This window comes from Argentina silus (assembly GCF_951799395.1).
Source record: "Argentina silus genome assembly, chromosome: 15".
Lineage (NCBI taxonomy): Eukaryota > Metazoa > Chordata > Actinopteri > Argentiniformes > Argentinidae > Argentina > Argentina silus.
In genome coordinates, this window is record NC_139669.1 from 20,207,465 (window position 1) to 20,232,283 (window position 24,819).

The following is a 24,819-nucleotide window of genomic DNA, read 5'->3' on the forward strand; positions in this document are numbered from 1 at the left end:
GAATTCATCAGATCTGTTTGAAACATTGCATTTTATCCATGCACGACGACTACTTAGATACTCGCAGCACAGTTGCCTCATATAAATTGCCCATGAGCGCGGAGCTTGTCTTTGTCACTGTAGCAACTTTGCTCCATCAGCGGGAGAAGGCGGTTCGACGCCCCTGTAAGCACATGTTTCTCTAATTCCTTTGTTTCAGGCAAGCCACTGTGACGTCAGACGCCTTTACGCATGCAGCTTTGCGATGCTTAGACAGTAATAACATAATTCATGTTTACATTTCTTTAATTTTCGACGCATTGTCGTTATTCGTGACGCATCAATGACCAATTGATTATATGGCCATGCAATGAAAAAAGCGTGTGGAAAACAGTGTTAATGACAGATTTGAGAAGCATATATCTTCAATGTTGGCCGCAGGGCATTCCTGTGCAGGTGACAATGGTAATTTTTCAAAACGACAAGGATATTTAAACACATGATTATTTGTTTGCTGTGCTCTATGGCCTCTGCTACAGACCTCATCGAAATGACACTTAGATATCTTAGGGTGTACATATCAAGTCTTCCCAAATGGTCCAGCGGATAGGAATCTGCCTTGTCACGCAGGGCGGCCCGGGTTCGATTCCCGTCATGGCAAAGGATTTTTGTAGAAAAATAAAATGAGTCCCAACGTGTGCAACAGAACAGTTCGATATCTCGTTACATTTGCATCGTCATGAACATGACTTATATCAGGCTAGCTAATTTTTTCTTTGTTCATTTTAAGTGTAGAAACAATATTTCGTTTGTGAAAAAAATTTTCTGCCGTTTTGACAACAGGCTCATTACTAAAGAACACACGACTGTCTGCTGATTGACGCTTGACTGTAGATTTTTGCTTTGTGTCAAAAGAACTCCCTAACGCACACTTTTTCAAAGTAGGTGAATTCATCAGATCTGTTTGAAACATTGCATTTTATCCATGCACGACGACTACTTAGATACTCGCAGCACAGTTGCCTCATATAAATTGCCCATGAGCGCGGAGCTTGTCTTTGTCACTGTAGCAACTTTGCTCCATCAGCGGGAGAAGGCGGTTCGACGCCCCTGTAAGCACATGTTTCTCTAATTCCTTTGTTTCAGGCAAGCCACTGTGACGTCAGACGCCTTTACGCATACAGCTTTGCGATGCTTAGACAGTAATAACATAATTCATGTTTACATTTCTTTAATTTTCGACGCATTGTCGTTATTCGTGACGCATCAATGACCAATTGATTATATGGCAATGCAATGAAAAAAGCGTGTGGAAAACAGTGTTAATGACAGATTTGAGAAGCACATTTCTTCAATGTTGGCCGCATGGCATTCCTGTGCAGGTGACAATGGTAATTTTTCAAAACGACAAGGATATTTAAACACATGATTATTTGTTTGCTGTGCTCCATGGCCTCTGCTACAGACCTCATCGAAATGACACTTAGATATCTTAGGGTGTACATATCAAGTCTTCCCAAATGGTCTAGCGGATAGGAATCTGCCTTGTCACGCAGGGCGGCCCGGGTTCGATTCCCGTCATGGCAAATGATTTTTGTAGAAAAATAAAATGAGTCCCAACGTGTGCAACAGAACAGTTCGAAATCTCGTTACATTTGCATCGTCATGAACATGACTTATATCAGGCTAGCTAATTTTTTCTTTGTTCATTTTAAGTGTAGAAACAATATTTCGTTTGTGAACATTTTTTTCTGCCGTTTTGACAATAGGCTCATGACTAAAGAACACACGGCTGTCTGCTGATTGACGCTTGACTGTAGATTTTCGCTTTGTGTCAAAAGAACTCCCTAACGCACACTTTTTCAAAGTAGGTGAATTCATCAGATCTGTTTGAAACATTGCATTTTATCCATGCACGACGACTACTTAGATACTCGCAGCACAGTTGCCTCATATAAATTGCCCATGAGCGCGGAGCTTGTCTTTGTCACTGCAGCAACTTTGCTCCATCAGCGGGAGAAGGCGGTTCGACGCCCCTGTAAGCACATGTTTCTCTAATTCCTTTGTTTCAGGCAAGCCACTGTGACGTCAGACGCCTTTACGCATACAGCTTTGCGATGCTTAGACAGTAATAACATAATTCATGTTTACATTTCTTTAATTTTCGACGCATTGTCGTTATTCGTGACGCATCAATGACCAATTGATTATATGGCAATGCAATGAAAAAAGCGTGTGGAAAACAGTGTTAATGACAGATTTGAGAAGCACATTTCTTCAATGTTGGCCGCATGGCATTCCTGTGCAGGTGACAATGGTAATTTTTCAAAACGACAAGGATATTTAAACACATGATTATTTGTTTGCTGTGCTCTATGGCCTCTGCTACAGACCTCATCGAAATGACACTTAGATATCTTAGGGTGTACATATCAAGTTTTCCCAAATGGTCTAGCGGATAGGCTTCTACCTTGTAACGCAGGGCGGCCCGGGTTCGATTCCCGTCATGGCAAATGTTTTTTGTAGAAAAATAAAATGAGTCCCAACGTGTGCAACAGAACAGTTCGAAATCTCGTTACATTTGCATCGTCATGAACATGACTTATATCAGGCTAGCTAATTTTTTCTTTGTTCATTTTAAGTGTAGAAACAATATTTCGTTTGTGAACATTTTTTTCTGCCGTTTTGACAACAGGCTCATTACTAAAGAACACACGGCTGTCTGCTGATTGACGCTTGACTGTAGATTTTCTCTTTGTGTCAAAAGAACTCCCTAACGCACACTTTTTCAAAGTAGGTGAATTCATCAGATCTGTTTGAAACATTGCATTTTATCCATGCACGACGACTACTTAGATACTCGCAGCACAGTTGCCTCATATAAATTGCCCATGAGCGCGGAGCTTGTCTTTGTCACTGTAGCAACTTTGCTCCATCAGCGGGAGAAGGCGGTTCGACGCCCCTGTAAGCACATGTTTCTCTAATTCCTTTGTTTCAGGCAAGCCACTGTGACGTCAGACGCCTTTACGCATACAGCTTTGCGATGCTTAGACAGTAATAACATAATTCATGTTTACATTTCTTTAATTTTCTACGCATTGTCGTTATTCGTGACGCATCAATGACCAATTGATTATATGGCAATGCAATGAAAAAAGCGTGTGGAAAACAGTGTTAATGACAGATTTGAGAAGCACATTTCTTCAATGTTGGCCGCATGGCATTCCTGTGCAGGTGACAATGGTAATTTTTCAAAACGACAAGGATATTTAAACACATGATTATTTGTTTGCTGTGCTCTATGGCCTCTGCTACAGACCTCATCGAAATGACACTTAGATATCTTAGGGTGTACATATCAAGTCTTCCCAAATGGTCTAGCGGATAGGCATCTACCTTATAACGCAGGGCGGCCTGGGTTCGATTCCCGTCATGGCAAATGTTTTTTGTAGAAAAATAAAATGAGTCCCAACGTGTGCAACAGAACAGTTCGAAATCTCGTTACATTTGCATCTTCATGAACATGACTTATATCAGGCTAGCTCATTTTTTCTTTGTTCATTTTAAGTGTAGAAACAATATTTCGTTTGTGAACATTTTTTTCTGCCGTTTTGACAACAGGCTCATGACTAAAGAACACACGGCTGTCTGCTGATTGACGCTTGACTGTAGATTTTCGCTTTGTGTCAAAAGAACTCACTAACGCACACTTTTTCAAAGTAGGTGAATTCATCAGATCTGTTTGAAACATTGCATTTTATCCATGCACGACGACTACTTAGATACTCGCAGCACAGTTGCCTCATATAAATTGCCCATGAGCGCGGAGCTTGTCTTTGTCACTGTAGCAACTTTGCTCCATCAGCGGGAGAAGGCGGTTCGACGCCCCTGTAAGCACATGTTTCTCTAATTCCTTTGTTTCAGGCAAGCCACTGTGACGTCAGACGCCTTTACGCATGCAGCTTTGCGATGCTTAGACAGTAATAACATAATTCATGTTTACATTTCTTTAATTTTCGACGCATTGTCGTTATTCGTGACGCATCAATGACCAATTGATTATATGGCCATGCAATGAAAAAAGCGTGTGGAAAACAGTGTTAATGACAGATTTGAGAAGCATATATCTTCAATGTTGGCCGCAGGGCATTCCTGTGCAGGTGACAATGGTAATTTTTCAAAACGACAAGGATATTTAAACACATGATTATTTGTTTGCTGTGCTCTATGGCCTCTGCTACAGACCTCATCGAAATGACACTTAGATATCTTAGGGTGTACATATCAAGTCTTCCCAAATGGTCCAGCGGATAGGAATCTGCCTTGTCACGCAGGGCGGCCCGGGTTCGATTCCCGTCATGGCAAAGGATTTTTGTAGAAAAATAAAATGAGTCCCAACGTGTGCAACAGAACAGTTCGATATCTCGTTACATTTGCATCGTCATGAACATGACTTATATCAGGCTAGCTAATTTTTTCTTTGTTCATTTTAAGTGTAGAAACAATATTTCGTTTGTGAACATTTTTTTCTGCCGTTTTGACAACAGGCTCATTACTAAAGAACACACGACTGTCTGCTGATTGACGCTTGACTGTAGATTTTTGCTTTGTGTCAAAAGAACTCCCTAACGCACACTTTTTCAAAGTAGGTGAATTCATCAGATCTGTTTGAAACATTGCATTTTATCCATGCACGACGACTACTTAGATACTCGCAGCACAGTTGCCTCATATAAATTGCCCATGAGCGCGGAGCTTGTCTTTGTCACTGTAGCAACTTTGCTCCATCAGCGGGAGAAGGCGGTTCGACGCCCCTGTAAGCACATGTTTCTCTAATTCCTTTGTTTCAGGCAAGCCACTGTGACGTCAGACGCCTTTACGCATACAGCTTTGCGATGCTTAGACAGTAATAACATAATTCATGTTTACATTTCTTTAATTTTCGACGCATTGTCGTTATTCGTGACGCATCAATGACCAATTGATTATATGGCAATGCAATGAAAAAAGCGTGTGGAAAACAGTGTTAATGACAGATTTGAGAAGCACATTTCTTCAATGTTGGCCGCATGGCATTCCTGTGCAGGTGACAATGGTAATTTTTCAAAACGACAAGGATATTTAAACACATGATTATTTGTTTGCTGTGCTCTATGGCCTCTGCTACAGACCTCATCGAAATGACACTTAGATATCTTAGGGTGTACATATCAAGTCTTCCCAAATGGTCTAGCGGATAGGCATCTACCTTGTAACGCAGGGCGGCCCGGTTTCGATTCCCGTCATGGCAAATGTTTTTTGTAGAAAAATAAAATGAGTCCCAACGTGTGCAACAGAACAGTTCGAAATCTCGTTACATTTGCATCGTCATGAACATGACTTATATCAGGCTAGCTAATTTTTTCTTTGTTCATTTTAAGTGTAGAAACAATATTTCGTTTGTGAACATTTTTTTCTGCCGTTTTGACAACAGGCTCATTACTAAAGAACACACGGCTGTCTGCTGATTGACGCTTGACTGTAGATTTTCTCTTTGTGTCAAAAGAACTCCCTAACGCACACTTTTTCAAAGTAGGTGAATTCATCAGATCTGTTTGAAACATTGCATTTTATCCATGCACGACGACTACTTAGATACTCGCAGCACAGTTGCCTCATATAAATTGCCCATGAGCGCGGAGCTTGTCTTTGTCACTGTAGCAACTTTGCTCCATCAGCGGGAGAAGGCGGTTCGACGCCCCTGTAAGCACATGTTTCTCTAATTCCTTTGTTTCAGGCAAGCCACTGTGACGTCAGACGCCTTTACGCATACAGCTTTGCGATGCTTAGACAGTAATAACATAATTCATGTTTACATTTCTTTAATTTTCGACGCATTGTCGTTATTCGTGACGCATCAATGACCAATTGATTAAATGGCAATGCAATGAAAAAAGCGTGTGGAAAACAGTGTTAATGACAGATTTGAGAAGCACATTTCTTCAATGTTGGCCGCATGGCATTCCTGTGCAGGTGACAATGGTAATTTTTCAAAACGACAAGGATATTTAAACACATGATTATTTGTTTGCTGTGCTCTATGGCCTCTGCTACAGACCTCATCGAAATGACACTTAGATATCTTAGGGTGTACATATCAAGTCTTCCCAAATGGTCTAGCGGATAGGCATCTACCTTATAACGCAGGGCGGCCTGGGTTCGATTCCCGTCATGGCAAATGTTTTTTGTAGAAAAATAAAATGAGTCCCAACGTGTGCAACAGAACAGTTCGAAATCTCGTTACATTTGCATCTTCATGAACATGACTTATATCAGGCTAGCTCATTTTTTCTTTGTTCATTTTAAGTGTAGAAACAATATTTCGTTTGTGAACATTTTTTTCTGCCGTTTTGACAACAGGCTCATGACTAAAGAACACACGGCTGTCTGCTGATTGACGCTTGACTGTAGATTTTCGCTTTGTGTCAAAAGAACTCACTAACGCACACTTTTTCAAAGTAGGTGAATTCATCAGATCTGTTTGAAACATTGCATTTTATCCATGCACGACGACTACTTAGATACTCGCAGCACAGTTGCCTCATATAAATTGCCCATGAGCGCGGAGCTTGTCTTTGTCACTGTAGCAACTTTGCTCCATCAGCGGGAGAAGGCGGTTCGACGCCCCTGTAAGCACATGTTTCTCTAATTCCTTTGTTTCAGGCAAGCCACTGTGACGTCAGACGCCTTTACGCATGCAGCTTTGCGATGCTTAGACAGTAATAACATAATTCATGTTTACATTTCTTTAATTTTCGACGCATTGTCGTTATTCGTGACGCATCAATGACCAATTGATTATATGGCCATGCAATGAAAAAAGCGTGTGGAAAACAGTGTTAATGACAGATTTGAGAAGCATATATCTTCAATGTTGGCCGCAGGGCATTCCTGTGCAGGTGACAATGGTAATTTTTCAAAACGACAAGGATATTTAAACACATGATTATTTGTTTGCTGTGCTCTATGGCCTCTGCTACAGACCTCATCGAAATGACACTTAGATATCTTAGGGTGTACATATCAAGTCTTCCCAAATGGTCCAGCGGATAGGAATCTGCCTTGTCACGCAGGGCGGCCCGGGTTCGATTCCCGTCATGGCAAAGGATTTTTGTAGAAAAATAAAATGAGTCCCAACGTGTGCAACAGAACAGTTCGATATCTCGTTACATTTGCATCGTCATGAACATGACTTATATCAGGCTAGCTAATTTTTTCTTTGTTCATTTTAAGTGTAGAAACAATATTTCGTTTGTGAACATTTTTTTCTGCCGTTTTGACAACAGGCTCATTACTAAAGAACACACGACTGTCTGCTGATTGACGCTTGACTGTAGATTTTTGCTTTGTGTCAAAAGAACTCCCTAACGCACACTTTTTCAAAGTAGGTGAATTCATCAGATCTGTTTGAAACATTGCATTTTATCCATGCACGACGACTACTTAGATACTCGCAGCACAGTTGCCTCATATAAATTGCCCATGAGCGCGGAGCTTGTCTTTGTCACTGTAGCAACTTTGCTCCATCAGCGGGTGAAGGCGGTTCGACGCCCCTGTAAGTACATGTTTCTCTAATTCCTTTGTTTCAGGCAAGCCACTGTGACGTCAGACGCCTTTACGCATGCAGCTTTGCGATGCTTAGACAGTAATAACATAATTCATGTTTACATTTCTTTAATTTTCGACGCATTGTCGTTATTCGTGACGCATCAATGACCAATTGATTATATGGCAATGCAATGAAAAAAGCGTGTGGAAAACAGTGTTAATGACAGATTTGAGAAGCACATTTCTTCAATGTTGGCCGCAGGGCATTCCTGTGCAGGTGACAATGGTAATTTTTCTAAACGACAAGGATATTTAAACACATGATTATTTGTTTGCTGTGCTCTATGGCCTCTGCTACAGACCTCATCGAAATGACACTTAGATATCTTAGGGTGTACATATCAAGTCTTCCCAAATGGTCTAGCGGATAGGAATCTGCCTTGTCATGCAGGGCGGCCCTGGTTCGATTCCCGTCATGGCAAAGGATTTTTGTAGAAAAATAAAATGATTCCCAACGTGTGCAACAGAACAGTTCGAAATCTCGTTACATTTGCATCGTCATGAACATGACTTATATCAGGCTAGCTAATTTTTTCTTTGTTCATTTTAAGTGTAGAAACAATATTTCGTTTGTGAACATTTTTTTCTGCCGTTTTGACAACAGGCTCATTACTAAAGAACACACGACTGTCTGCTGATTGACGCTTGACTGTAGATTTTCGCTTTGTGTCAAAAGAACTCCCTAACGCACACTTTTTCAAAGTAGGTGAATTCATCAGATCTGTTTGAAACATTGCATTTTATCCATGCACGACGACTACTTAGATACTCGCAGCACAGTTGCCTCATATAAATTGCCCATGAGCGCGGAGCTTGTCTTTGTCACTGTAGCAACTTTGCTCCATCAGCGGGAGAAGGCGGTTCGACGCCCCTGTAAGCACATGTTTCTCTAATTCCTTTGTTTCAGGCAAGCCACTGTGACGTCAGACGTCTTTACGCATACAGCTTTGCGATGCTTAGACAGTAATAACATAATTCATGTTTACATTTCTTTAATTTTCGACGCATTGTCGTTATTCGTGACGCATCAATGACCAATTGATTATATGGCAATGCAATGAAAAAAGCGTGTGGAAAACAGTGTTAATGACAGATTTGAGAAGCACATTTCTTCAATGTTGGCCGCATGGCATTCCTGTGCAGGTGACAATGGTAATTTTTCAAAACGACAAGGATATTTAAACACATGATTATTTGTTTGCTGTGCTCTATGGCCTCTGCTACAGACCTCATCGAAATGACACTTAGATATCTTAGGGTGTACATATCAAGTCTTCCCAAATGGTCTAGCGGATAGGCATCTACCTTATAACGCAGGGCGGCCTGGGTTCGATTCCCGTCATGGCAAATGTTTTTTGTAGAAAAATAAAATGAGTCCCAACGTGTGCAACAGAACAGTTCGAAATCTCGTTACATTTGCATCTTCATGAACATGACTTATATCAGGCTAGCTCATTTTTTCTTTGTTCATTTTAAGTGTAGAAACAATATTTCGTTTGTGACCATTTTTTTCTGCCGTTTTGACAACAGGCTCATGACTAAAGAACACACGGCTGTCTGCTGATTGACGCTTGACTGTAGATTTTCGCTTTGTGTCAAAAGAACTCACTAACGCACACTTTTTCAAAGTAGGTGAATTCATCAGATCTGTTTGAAACATTGCATTTTATCCATGCACGACGACTACTTAGATACTCGCAGCACAGTTGCCTCATATAAATTGCCCATGAGCGCGGAGCTTGTCTTTGTCACTGTAGCAACTTTGCTCCATCAGCGGGAGAAGGCGGTTCGACGCCCCTGTAAGCACATGTTTCTCTAATTCCTTTGTTTCAGGCAAGCCACTGTGACGTCAGACGCCTTTACGCATGCAGCTTTGCGATGCTTAGACAGTAATAACATAATTCATGTTTACATTTCTTTAATTTTCGACGCATTGTCGTTATTCGTGACGCATCAATGACCAATTGATTATATGGCCATGCAATGAAAAAAGCGTGTGGAAAACAGTGTTAATGACAGATTTGAGAAGCATATATCTTCAATGTTGGCCGCAGGGCATTCCTGTGCAGGTGACAATGGTAATTTTTCAAAACGACAAGGATATTTAAACACATGATTATTTGTTTGCTGTGCTCTATGGCCTCTGCTACAGACCTCATCGAAATGACACTTAGATATCTTAGGGTGTACATATCAAGTCTTCCCAAATGGTCCAGCGGATAGGAATCTGCCTTGTCACGCAGGGCGTCCCGGGTTCGATTCCCGTCATGGCAAAGGATTTTTGTAGAAAAATAAAATGAGTCCCAACGTGTGCAACAGAACAGTTCGATATCTCGTTACATTTGCATCGTCATGAACATGACTTATATCAGGCTAGCTAATTTTTTCTTTGTTCATTTTAAGTGTAGAAACAATATTTCGTTTGTGAACATTTTTTTCTGCCGTTTTGACAACAGGCTCATTACTAAAGAACACACGACTGTCTGCTGATTGACGCTTGACTGTAGATTTTTGCTTTGTGTCAAAAGAACTCCCTAACGCACACTTTTTCAAAGTAGGTGAATTCATCAGATCTGTTTGAAACATTGCATTTTATCCATGCACGACGACTACTTAGATACTCGCAGCACAGTTGCCTCATATAAATTGCCCATGAGCGCGGAGCTTGTCTTTGTCACTGTAGCAACTTTGCTCCATCAGCGGGAGAAGGCGGTTCGACGCCCCTGTAAGCACATGTTTCTCTAATTCCTTTGTTTCAGGCAAGCCACTGTGACGTCAGACGCCTTTACGCATACAGCTTTGCGATGCTTAGACAGTAATAACATAATTCATGTTTACATTTCTTTAATTTTCGACGCATTGTCGTTATTCGTGACGCATCAATGACCAATTGATTATATGGCAATGCAATGAAAAAAGCGTGTGGAAAACAGTGTTAATGACAGATTTGAGAAGCACATTTCTTCAATGTTGGCCGCAGGGCATTCCTGTGCAGGTGACAATGGTAATTTTTCTAAACGACAAGGATATTTAAACACATGATTATTTGTTTGCTGTGCTCTATGGCCTCTGCTACAGACCTCATCGAAATGACACTTAGATATCTTAGGGTGTACATATCAAGTCTTCCCAAATGGTCTAGCGGATAGGAATCTGCCTTGTCATGCAGGGCGGCCCTGGTTCGATTCCCGTCATGGCAAAGGATTTTTGTAGAAAAATAAAATGATTCCCAACGTGTGCAACAGAACAGTTCGAAATCTCGTTACATTTGCATCGTCATGAACATGACTTATATCAGGCTAGCTAATTTTTTCTTTGTTCATTTTAAGTGTAGAAACAATATTTCGTTTGTGAACATTTTTTTCTGCCGTTTTGACAACAGGCTCATTACTAAAGAACACACGACTGTCTGCTGATTGACGCTTGACTGTAGATTTTCGCTTTGTGTCAAAAGAACTCCCTAACGCACACTTTTTCAAAGTAGGTGAATTCATCAGATCTGTTTGAAACATTGCATTTTATCCATGCACGACGACTACTTAGATACTCGCAGCACAGTTGCCTCATATAAATTGCCCATGAGCGCGGAGCTTGTCTTTGTCACTGTAGCAACTTTGCTCCATCAGCGGGAGAAGGCGGTTCGACGCCCCTGTAAGCACATGTTTCTCTAATTCCTTTGTTTCAGGCAAGCCACTGTGACGTCAGACGTCTTTACGCATACAGCTTTGCGATGCTTAGACAGTAATAACATAATTCATGTTTACATTTCTTTAATTTTCGACGCATTGTCGTTATTCGTGACGCATCAATGACCAATTGATTATATGGCAATGCAATGAAAAAAGCGTGTGGAAAACAGTGTTAATGACAGATTTGTGAAGCACATTTCTTCAATGTTGGCCGCATGGCATTCCTGTGCAGGTGACAATGGTAATTTTTCAAAACGACAAGGATATTTAAACACATGATTATTTGTTTGCTGTGCTCTATGGCCTCTGCTACAGACCTCATCGAAATGACACTTAGATATCTTAGGGTGTACATATCAAGTCTTCCCAAATGGTCTAGCGGATAGGCATCTACCTTATAACGCAGGGCGGCCTGGGTTCGATTCCCGTCATGGCAAATGTTTTTTGTAGAAAAATAAAATGAGTCCCAACGTGTGCAACAGAACAGTTCGAAATCTCGTTACATTTGCATCTTCATGAACATGACTTATATCAGGCTAGCTCATTTTTTCTTTGTTCATTTTAAGTGTAGAAACAATATTTCGTTTGTGAACATTTTTTTCTGCCGTTTTGACAACAGGCTCATGACTAAAGAACACACGGCTGTCTGCTGATTGACGCTTGACTGTAGATTTTCGCTTTGTATCAAAAGAACTCACTAACGCACACTTTTTCAAAGTAGGTGAATTCATCAGATCTGTTTGAAACATTGCATTTTATCCATGCACGACGACTACTTAGATACTCGCAGCACAGTTGCCTCATATAAATTGCCCATGAGCGCGGAGCTTGTCTTTGTCACTGTAGCAACTTTGCTCCATCAGCGGGAGAAGGCGGTTCGACGCCCCTGTAAGCACATGTTTCTCTAATTCCTTTGTTTCAGGCAAGCCACTGTGACGTCAGACGCCTTTACGCATGCAGCTTTGCGATGCTTAGACAGTAATAACATAATTCATGTTTACATTTCTTTAATTTTCGACGCATTGTCGTTATTCGTGACGCATCAATGACCAATTGATTATATGGCCATGCAATGAAAAAAGCGTGTGGAAAACAGTGTTAATGACAGATTTGAGAAGCATATATCTTCAATGTTGGCCGCAGGGCATTCCTGTGCAGGTGACAATGGTAATTTTTCAAAACGACAAGGATATTTAAACACATGATTATTTGTTTGCTGTGCTCTATGGCCTCTGCTACAGACCTCATCGAAATGACACTTAGATATCTTAGGGTGTACATATCAAGTCTTCCCAAATGGTCCAGCGGATAGGAATCTGCCTTGTCACGCAGGGCGTCCCGGGTTCGATTCCCGTCATGGCAAAGGATTTTTGTAGAAAAATAAAATGAGTCCCAACGTGTGCAACAGAACAGTTCGATATCTCGTTACATTTGCATCGTCATGAACATGACTTATATCAGGCTAGCTAATTTTTTCTTTGTTCATTTTAAGTGTAGAAACAATATTTCGTTTGTGAACATTTTTTTCTGCCGTTTTGACAACAGGCTCATTACTAAAGAACACACGACTGTCTGCTGATTGACGCTTGACTGTAGATTTTTGCTTTGTGTCAAAAGAACTCCCTAACGCACACTTTTTCAAAGTAGGTGAATTCATCAGATCTGTTTGAAACATTGCATTTTATCCATGCACGACGACTACTTAGATACTCGCAGCACAGTTGCCTCATATAAATTGCCCATGAGCGCGGAGCTTGTCTTTGTCACTGTAGCAACTTTGCTCCATCAGCGGGAGAAGGCGGTTCGACGCCCCTGTAAGCACATGTTTCTCTAATTCCTTTGTTTCAGGCAAGCCACTGTGACGTCAGACGCCTTTACGCATACAGCTTTGCGATGCTTAGACAGTAATAACATAATTCATGTTTACATTTCTTTAATTTTCGACGCATTGTCGTTATTCGTGACGCATCAATGACCAATTGATTATATGGCAATGCAATGAAAAAAGCGTGTGGAAAACAGTGTTAATGACAGATTTGAGAAGCACATTTCTTCAATGTTGGCCGCAGGGCATTCCTGTGCAGGTGACAATGGTAATTTTTCTAAACGACAAGGATATTTAAACACATGATTATTTGTTTGCTGTGCTCTATGGCCTCTGCTACAGACCTCATCGAAATGACACTTAGATATCTTAGGGTGTACATATCAAGTCTTCCCAAATGGTCTAGCGGATAGGAATCTGCCTTGTCATGCAGGGCGGCCCTGGTTCGATTCCCGTCATGGCAAAGGATTTTTGTAGAAAAATAAAATGATTCCCAACGTGTGCAACAGAACAGTTCGAAATCTCGTTACATTTGCATCGTCATGAACATGACTTATATCAGGCTAGCTAATTTTTTCTTTGTTCATTTTAAGTGTAGAAACAATATTTCGTTTGTGAACATTTTTTTCTGCCGTTTTGACAACAGGCTCATTACTAAAGAACACACGACTGTCTGCTGATTGACGCTTGACTGTAGATTTTCGCTTTGTGTCAAAAGAACTCCCTAACGCACACTTTTTCAAAGTAGGTGAATTCATCAGATCTGTTTGAAACATTGCATTTTATCCATGCACGACGACTACTTAGATACTCGCAGCACAGTTGCCTCATATAAATTGCCCATGAGCGCGGAGCTTGTCTTTGTCACTGTAGCAACTTTGCTCCATCAGCGGGAGAAGGCGGTTCGACGCCCCTGTAAGCACATGTTTCTCTAATTCCTTTGTTTCAGGCAAGCCACTGTGACGTCAGACGTCTTTACGCATACAGCTTTGCGATGCTTAGACAGTAATAACATAATTCATGTTTACATTTCTTTAATTTTCGACGCATTGTCGTTATTCGTGACGCATCAATGACCAATTGATTATATGGCAATGCAATGAAAAAAGCGTGTGGAAAACAGTGTTAATGACAGATTTGTGAAGCACATTTCTTCAATGTTGGCCGCATGGCATTCCTGTGCAGGTGACAATGGTAATTTTTCAAAACGACAAGGATATTTAAACACATGATTATTTGTTTGCTGTGCTCTATGGCCTCTGCTACAGACCTCATCGAAATGACACTTAGATATCTTAGGGTGTACATATCAAGTCTTCCCAAATGGTCTAGCGGATAGGCATCTACCTTATAACGCAGGGCGGCCTGGGTTCGATTCCCGTCATGGCAAATGTTTTTTGTAGAAAAATAAAATGAGTCCCAACGTGTGCAACAGAACAGTTCGAAATCTCGTTACATTTGCATCTTCATGAACATGACTTATATCAGGCTAGCTCATTTTTTCTTTGTTCATTTTAAGTGTAGAAACAATATTTCGTTTGTGAACATTTTTTTCTGCCGTTTTGACAACAGGCTCATGACTAAAGAACACACGGCTGTCTGCTGATTGACGCTTGACTGTAGATTTTCGCTTTGTGTCAAAAGAACTCACTAACGCACACTTTTTCAAAGTAGGTGAATTCATCAGATCTGTTTGAAACATTGCATTTTATCCATGCACGACGACTACTTAGATACTCGCAGCACAGTTGCCTCATATAAATTGCCCATGAGCGCGGAGCTTGTCTTTGTCACTGTAGCAACTTTGCTCCATCAGCGGGAGAAGGCGGTTCGACGCCCCTGTAAGCACATGTTTCTCTAATTCCTTTGTTTCAGGCAAGCCACTGTGACGTCAGACGCCTTTACGCATGCAGCTTTGCGATGCTTAGACAGTAATAACATAATTCATGTTTACATTTCTTTAATTTTCGACGCATTGTCGTTATTCGTGACGCATCAATGACCAATTGATTATATGGCCATGCAATGAAAAAAGCGTGTGGAAAACAGTGTTAATGACAGATTTGAGAAGCATATATCTTCAATGTTGGCCGCAGGGCATTCCTGTGCAGGTGACAATGGTAATTTTTCAAAACGACAAGGATATTTAAACACATGATTATTTGTTTGCTGTGCTCTATGGCCTCTGCTACAGACCTCATCGAAATGACACTTAGATATCTTAGGGTGTACATATCAAGTCTTCCCAAATGGTCTAGCGGATAGGAATCTGCCTTGTCATGCAGGGCGGCCCTGGTTCGATTCCCGTCATGGCAAAGGATTTTTGTAGAAAAATAAAATGATTCCCAACGTGTGCAACAGAACAGTTCGAAATCTCGTTACATTTGCATCGTCATGAACATGACTTATATCAGGCTAGCTAATTTTTTCTTTGTTCATTTTAAGTGTAGAAACAATATTTCGTTTGTGAACATTTTTTTCTGCCGTTTTGACAACAGGCTCATTACTAAAGAACACACGACTGTCTGCTGATTGACGCTTGACTGTAGATTTTCGCTTTGTGTCAAAAGAACTCCCTAACGCACACTTTTTCAAAGTAGGTGAATTCATCAGATCTGTTTGAAACATTGCATTTTATCCATGCACGACGACTACTTAGATACTCGCAGCACAGTTGCCTCATATAAATTGCCCATGAGCGCGGAGCTTGTCTTTGTCACTGTAGCAACTTTGCTCCATCAGCGGGAGAAGGCGGTTCGACGCCCCTGTAAGCACATGTTTCTCTAATTCCTTTGTTTCAGGCAAGCCACTGTGACGTCAGACGTCTTTACGCATACAGCTTTGCGATGCTTAGACAGTAATAACATAATTCATGTTTACATTTCTTTAATTTTCGACGCATTGTCGTTATTCGTGACGCATCAATGACCAATTGATTATATGGCAATGCAATGAAAAAAGCGTGTGGAAAACAGTCTTAATGACAGATTTGAGAAGCACATTTCTTCAATGTTGGCCGCAGGGCATTCCTGTGCAGGTGACAATGGTAATTTTTCAAAACGACAAGGATATTTAAACACATGATTATTTGTTTGCTGTGCTCTATGGCCTCTGCTACAGACCTCATCGAAATGACACTTAGATATCTTAGGGTGTACATATCAAGTCTTCCCAAATGGTCTAGCGGATAGGAATCTGCCTTGTCACCCAGGGCGGCCCGGGTTCGATTCCCGTCATGGCAAAGGATTTTTGTAGAAAAATAAAATGAGTCCCAACGTGTGCAACAGAACAGTTCGAAATCTCGTTACATTTGCATCGTCATGAACATGACTTATATCAGGCTAGCTCATTTTTTCTTTGTTCATTTTAAGTGTAGAAACAATATTTCGTTTGTGAACATTTTTTTCTGCCGTTTTGACAACAGGCTCATTACTAAAGAACACACGACTGTCTGCTGATTGACGCTTGACTGTAGATTTTCGCTTTGTGTCAAAAGAACTCCCTAACGCACACTTTTTCAAAGTAGGTGAATTCATCAGATCTGTTTGAAACATTGCATTTTATCCATGCACGACGACTACTTAGATACTCGCAGCACAGTTGCCTCATATAAATTGCCCATGAGCGCGGAGCTTGTCTTTGTCACTGTAGCAACTTTGCTCCATCAGCGGGAGAATGCGGTTCGACGCCCCTGTAAGCACATGTTTCTCTAATTCCTTTGTTTCAGGCAAGCCACTGTGACGTCAGACGCCTTTACGCATACAGCTTTGCGATGCTTAGACAGTAATAACATAATTCATGTTTACATTTCTTTAATTTTCGACGCATTGTCGTTATTCGTGACGCATCAATGACCAATTGATTATATGGCAATGCAATGAAAAAAGCTTGTGGAAAACAGTGTTAATGACAGATTTGAGAAGCACATTTCTTCAATGTTGGCCGCAGGGCATTCCTGTGCAGGTGACAATGGTAATTTTTCAAAACGACAAGGATATTTAAACACATGATTATTTGTTTGCTGTGCTCTATGGCCTCTGCTACAGACCTCATCGAAATGACACTTAGATATCTTAGGGTGTACATATCAAGTCTTCCCAAATGGTCTAGCGGATAGGCATCTACCTTGTAACGCAGGGCGGCCCGGGTTCGATTCCCGTCATGGCAAATGTTTTTTGTAGAAAAATAAAATGAGTCCCAACGTGTGCAACAGAACAGTTCGAAATCTCGTTACATTTGCATCGTCATGAACATGACTTATATCAGGTTAGCTAATTTTTTCTTTGTTCATTTTAAGTGTAGAAACAATATTTCGTTTGTGAACATTTTCTTCTGCCGTTTTGACAACAGGCTCATTACTAAAGAACACACGGCTGTCTGCTGATTGACGCTTGACTGTAGATTTTCGCTTTGTGTCAAAAGAACTCCCTAACGCACACTTTTTCAAAGTAGGTGAATTCATCAGATCTGTTTGAAACATTGCATTTTATCCATGCACGACGACTACTTAGATACTCGCAGCACAGTTGCCTCATATAAATTGCCCATGAGCGCGGAGCTTGTCTTTGTCACTGTAGCAACTTTGCTCCATCAGCGGGAGAAGGCGCTTCGACGCCCCTGTAAGCACATGTTTCTCGAATTCCTTTGTTTCAGGCAAGCCACTGTGACGTCAGACGCCTTTACGCATACAGCTTTGCGATGCTTAGACAGTAATAACATAATTCATGTTTACATTTCTTTAATTTTCGACGCATTGTCGTTATTCGTGACGCATCAATGACCAATTGATTATATGGCAATGCAATGAAAAAAGCGTGTGGAAAACAGTGTTAATGACAGATTTGAGAAGCACATTTCTTCAATGTTGGCCGCATGGCATTCCTGTGCAGGTGACAATGGTAATTTTTCAAAACGACAAGGATATTTAAACACATGATTATTTGTTTGCTGTGCTCTATGGCCTCTGCTACAGACCTCATCGAAATGACACTTAGATATCTTAGGGTGTACATATCAAGTCTTCCCAAATGGTCTAGCGGATAGGAATCTGCCTTGTAACGCAGGGCGGCCAGGGTTCGATTCCCGTCTTGGCAAAGGATTTTTGTAGAAAAATAAAATGAGTCCCAACGTGTGCAACAGAACAGTTCGAAATCTCGTTACATTTGCATCGTCATGAACATGACTTATATCAGGCTAGCTAATTTTTTCTTTGTTCATTTTAAGTGTAGAAACAATATTTCGTTTGTGAACATTTTTTTCTGCCGTTTTGACAACTGGCTCATTACTAAAGAACACACGGCTGTCTGCTGATTGACGCGTGACTGTAGATTTTCGCTTTGTGTCAAAAGAACTCCCTAACGCACACTTTTTCAAAGTAGGTGAATTCATCAGATCTGTTTGAAACATTGCATTTTATCCATGCACGACGACTACTTAGATACTCGCAGCACAGTTGCCTCATATAAATTGCCCATGAGCGCGGAGTTTGTCTTTGTCACTGTAGCAACTTTGCTCCATCAGCGGGAGAAGGCGGTTCGACGCCCCTGTAAGCACATGTTTCTCTAATTCCTTTGTTTCAGGCAAGCCACTGTGACGTCAGACGTCTTTACGCATACAGCTTTGCGATGCTTAGACAGTAATAACATAATTCATGTTTACATTTCTTTAATTTTCGACGCATTGTCGTTATTCGTGACGCATCAATGACCAATTGATTATATGGCAATGCAATGAAAAAAGCGTGTGGAAAACAGTGTTAATGACAGATTTGAGAAGCACATTTCTTCAATGTTGGCCGCATGGCATTCCTGTGCAGGTGACAATGGTAATTTTTCAAAACGACAAGGATATTTCAACACATGATTATTTGTTTGCTGTGCTCTATGGCCTCTGCTACAGACCTCATCGAAATGACACTTAGATATCTTAGGGTGCACCTATCAAGTCTTCCCAAATGGTCTAGCGGATAGGCATCTACCTTGTAACGCAGGGCGGCCCGGGTTCGATTCCCGTCATGGCAAATGTTTTTTGTAGAAAAATAAAATGAGTCCCAACGTGTGCAACAGAACAGTTCGAAATCTCGTTACATTTGCATCGTCATGAACATGACTTATATCAGGCTAGCTCATTTTTTCTTTGTTCATTTTAAGTGTAGAAACAATATTTCGTTTGTGAACATTTTTTCTGCCGTTTTGACAACAGGCTCATGACTAAAGAACACACGGCTGTCTGCTGATTGACGCTTGACTGTAGATTTTCGCTTTGTGTCAAAAGAACTCCCTAACGCACACTTTTTCAAAGTAGGTGAATTCATCAGATCTGTTTGAAACATTGCATTTTATCCATGCACGACGACTACTTAGATACTCGCAGCACAGTTGCCTCATATAAATTGCCCATGAGCGCGGAGCTTGTCTTTGTCACTGTAGCAACTTTGCTCCATCAGCGGGAGAAGGCGGTTCGACGCCCCTGTAAGCACATGTTTCTCTAATTCCTTTGTTTCAGGCAAGCCACTGTGACGTCAGACGCCTTTACGCATACAGCTTTGCGATGCTTAGACAGTAATAACATAATTCATGTTTACATTTCTTTAATTTTCGACGCATTGTCGTTATTCGTGACGCATCAATGACCAATTGATTATATGGCAATGCAATGAAAAAAGCTTGTGGAAAACAGTGTTAATGACAGATTTGAGAAGCACATTTCTTCAATGTTGGCCGCAGGGCATTCCTGTGCAGGTGACAATGGTAATTTTTCAAAACGACAAGGATATTTAAACACATGATTATTTGTTTGCTGTGCTCTATGGCCTCTGCTACAGACCTCATCGAAATGACACTTAGATATCTTAGGGTGTACATATCAAGTCTTCCCAAATGGTCTAGCGGATAGGCATCTACCTTGTAACGCAGGGCGGCCCGGGTTCGATTCCCGTCATGGCAAATGTTTTTTGTAGAAAAATAAAATGAGTCCCAACGTGTGCAACAGAACAGTTCGAAATCTCGTTACATTTGCATCGTCATGAACATGACTTATATCAGGTTAGCTAATTTTTTCTTTGTTCATTTTAAGTGTAGAAACAATATTTCGTTTGTGAACATTTTCTTCTGCCGTTTTGACAACAGGCTCATTACTAAAGAACACACGGCTGTCTGCTGATTGACGCTTGACTGTAGATTTTCGCTTTGTGTCAAAAGAACTCCCTAACGCACACTTTTTCAAAGTAGGTGAATTCATCAGATCTGTTTGAAACATTGCATTTTATCCATGCACGACGACTACTTAGATACTCGCAGCACAGTTGCCTCATATAAATTGCCCATGAGCGCGGAGCTTGTCTTTGTCACTGTAGCAACTTTGCTCCATCAGCGGGAGAAGGCGCTTCGACGCCCCTGTAAGCACATGTTTCTCGAATTCCTTTGTTTCAGGCAAGCCACTGTGACGTCAGACGCCTTTACGCATACAGCTTTGCGATGCTTAGACAGTAATAACATAATTCATGTTTACATTTCTTTAATTTTCGACGCATTGTCGTTATTCGTGACGCATCAATGACCAATTGATTATATGGCAATGCAATGAAAAAAGCGTGTGGAAAACAGTGTTAATGACAGATTTGAGAAGCACATTTCTTCAATGTTGGCCGCATGGCATTCCTGTGCAGGTGACAATGGTAATTTTTCAAAACGACAAGGATATTTAAACACATGATTATTTGTTTGCTGTGCTCTATGGCCTCTGCTACAGACCTCATCGAAATGACACTTAGATATCTTAGGGTGTACATATCAAGTCTTCCCAAATGGTCTAGCGGATAGGAATCTGCCTTGTAACGCAGGGCGGCCAGGGTTCGATTCCCGTCTTGGCAAAGGATTTTTGTAGAAAAATAAAATGAGTCCCAACGTGTGCAACAGAACAGTTCGAAATCTCGTTACATTTGCATCGTCATGAACATGACTTATATCAGGCTAGCTAATTTTTTCTTTGTTCATTTTAAGTGTAGAAACAATATTTCGTTTGTGAACATTTTTTTCTGCCGTTTTGACAACTGGCTCATTACTAAAGAACACACGGCTGTCTGCTGATTGACGCGTGACTGTAGATTTTCGCTTTGTGTCAAAAGAACTCCCTAACGCACACTTTTTCAAAGTAGGTGAATTCATCAGATCTGTTTGAAACATTGCATTTTATCCATGCACGACGACTACTTAGATACTCGCAGCACAGTTGCCTCATATAAATTGCCCATGAGCGCGGAGTTTGTCTTTGTCACTGTAGCAACTTTGCTCCATCAGCGGGAGAAGGCGGTTCGACGCCCCTGTAAGCACATGTTTCTCTAATTCCTTTGTTTCAGGCAAGCCACTGTGACGTCAGACGTCTTTACGCATACAGCTTTGCGATGCTTAGACAGTAATAACATAATTCATGTTTACATTTCTTTAATTTTCGACGCATTGTCGTTATTCGTGACGCATCAATGACCAATTGATTATATGGCAATGCAATGAAAAAAGCGTGTGGAAAACAGTGTTAATGACAGATTTGAGAAGCACATTTCTTCAATGTTGGCCGCATGGCATTCCTGTGCAGGTGACAATGGTAATTTTTCAAAACGACAAGGATATTTCAACACATGATTATTTGTTTGCTGTGCTCTATGGCCTCTGCTACAGACCTCATCGAAATGACACTTAGATATCTTAGGGTGCACCTATCAAGTCTTCCCAAATGGTCTAGCGGATAGGCATCTACCTTGTAACGCATGGCGGCCCGGGTTCGATTCCCGTCATGGCAAATGTTTTTTGTAGAAAAATAAAATGAGTCCCAACGTGTGCAACAGAACAGTTCGAAATCTCGTTACATTTGCATCGTCATGAACATGACTTATATCAGGCTAGCTCATTTTTTCTTTGTTCATTTTAAGTGTAGAAACAATATTTCGTTTGTGAACATTTTTTCTGCCGTTTTGACAACAGGCTCATGACTAAAGAACACACGGCTGTCTGCTGATTGACGCTTGACTGTAGATTTTCGCTTTGTGTCAAAAGAACTCCCTAACGCACACTTTTTCAAAGTAGGTGAATTCATCAGATCTGTTTGAAACATTGCATTTTATCCATGCACGACGACTACTTAGATACTCGCAGCACAGTTGCCTCATATAAATTGCCCATGAGCGCGGAGCTTGTCTTTGTCACTGTAGCAACTTTGCTCCATCAGCGGGAGAAGGCGGTTCGACGCCCCTGTAAGCACATGTTTCTCTAATTCCTTTGTTTCAGGCAAGCCACTGTGACGTCAGACGCCTTTACGCATACAGCTTTGCGATGCTTAGACAGTAATAACATAATTCATGTTTACATTTCTTTAATTTTCGACGCATTGTCGTTATTCGTGACGCATCAATGACCAATTGATTATATGGCAATGCAATGAAAAAAGCGTGTGGAAAACAGTGTTAATGACAGATTTGAGAAGCACATTTCTTCAATGTTGGCCGCATGGCATTCCTGTGCAGGTGACAATGGTAATTTTTCAAAACGACAAGGATATTTAAACACATGATTATTTGTTTGCTGTGCTCTATGGCCTCTGCTACAGACCTCATCGAAATGACACTTAGATATCTTAGGGTGTACATATCAAGTTTTCCCAAATGGTTTAGCGGATAGGCATCTACCTTGTAACGCAGGGCGGCCCGGGTTCGATTCCCGTCATGGCAAATGTTTTTTGTAGAAAAATAAAATGAGTCCCAACGTGTGCAACAGAACAGTTCGAAATCTCGTTACATTTGCATCGTCATGAACATGACTTATATCAGGCTAGCTCATTTTTTCTTTGTTCATTTTAAGTGTAGAAACAATATTTCGTTTGTGACCATTTTTTTCTGCCGTTTTGACAACAGGCTCATGACTAAAGAACACACGGCTGTCTGCTGATTGACGCTTGACTGTAGATTTTCGCTTTGTGTCAAAAGAACTTCCTAACGCACACTTTTTCAAAGTAGGTGAATTCATCAGATCTGTTTGAAACATTGCATTTTATCCATGCACGACGACTGCTTAGATACTCGCAGCACAGTTGCCCCATATAAATTGCCCATGAGCGCGGAGCTTGTCTTTGTCACTGTAGCAACTTTGCTCCATCAGCGGGAGAAGGCGGTTCGACGCCCCTGTAAGCACATGTTTCTCTGATTCCTTTGTTTCAGGCAAGCCACTGTGACGTCAGACGCCTTTACGCATACAGCTTTGCGATGCTTAGACAGTAATAACATAATTCATGTTTACATTTCTTTAATTTTCGACGCATTGTCGTTATTCGTGACGCATCAATGACCAATTGATTATATGGCAATGCAATGAAAAAAGCGTGTGGAAAACAGTGTTAATGACAGATTTGAGAAGCACATTTCTTCAATGTTGGCCGCATGGCATTCCTGTGCAGGTGACAATGGTAATTTTTCAAAACGACAAGGATATTTCAACACATGATTATTTGTTTGCTGTGCTCTATGGCCTCTGCTACAGACCTCATCGAAATGACACTTAGATATCTTAGGGTGTACCTATCAAGTCTTCCCAAATGGTCTAGCGGATAGGCATCTACCTTGTAATGCAGGGCGGCCCGGGTTCGATTCCCGTCATGGCAAATGTTTTTTGTAGAAAAATAAAATGAGTCCCAACGTGTGCAACAGAACAGTTCGAAATCTCGTTACATTTGCATCGTCATGAACATGACTTATATCAGGCTAGCTAATTTTTTCTTTGTTCATTTTAAGTGTAGAAACAATATTTCGTTTGTGAACATTTTTTTCTGCCGTTTTGACAACAGGCTCATTACTAAAGAACACACGGCTGTCTGCTGATTGACGCTTGACTGTAGATGTTCGCTTTGTGTCAAAAGAACTCCCTAACGCACACTTTTTCAAAGTAGATGAATTCATCAGATCTGTTTGAAACATTGCATTTTATCCATGCACGACGACTACTTAGATACTCGCAGCACAATTGCCTCATATAAATTGCCCATGAGCGCGGAGCTTGTCTTTGTCACTGTAGCAACTTTGCTCCATCAGCGGGAGAAGGCGGTTCGACGCCCCTGTAAGCACATGTTTCTCTAATTCCTTTGTTTCAGGCAAGCCACTGTGACTTCAGACGCCTTTACGCATACAGCTTTGCGATGCTTAGACAGTAATAACATAATTCATGTTTACATTTCTTTAATTTTCGACGCATTGTCGTTATTCGTGACGCATCAATCACCAATTGATTATATGGCAATGCAATGAAAAAAGCGTGTGGAAAACAGTGTTAATGACAGATTTGAGAAGCACATTTCTTCAATGTTGGCCGCATGGCATTCCTGTGCAGGTGACAATGGTAATTTTTCAAAACGACAAGGATATTTAAACACATGATTATTTGTTTGCTGTGCTCTATGGCCTCTGCTACAGACCTCATCGAAATGACACTTAGATATCTTAGAGTGTACATATCAAGTTTTCCCAAATGGTCTAGCGGATAGGCATCTACCTTGTAACGCAGGGCGGCCCGGGTTCGATTCCCGTCATGGCAAATGTTTTTTGTAGAAAAATAAAATGAGTCCCAACGTGTGCAACAGAACAGTTCGAAATCTCGTTACATTTGCATCGTCATGAACATGACTTATATCAGGCTAGCT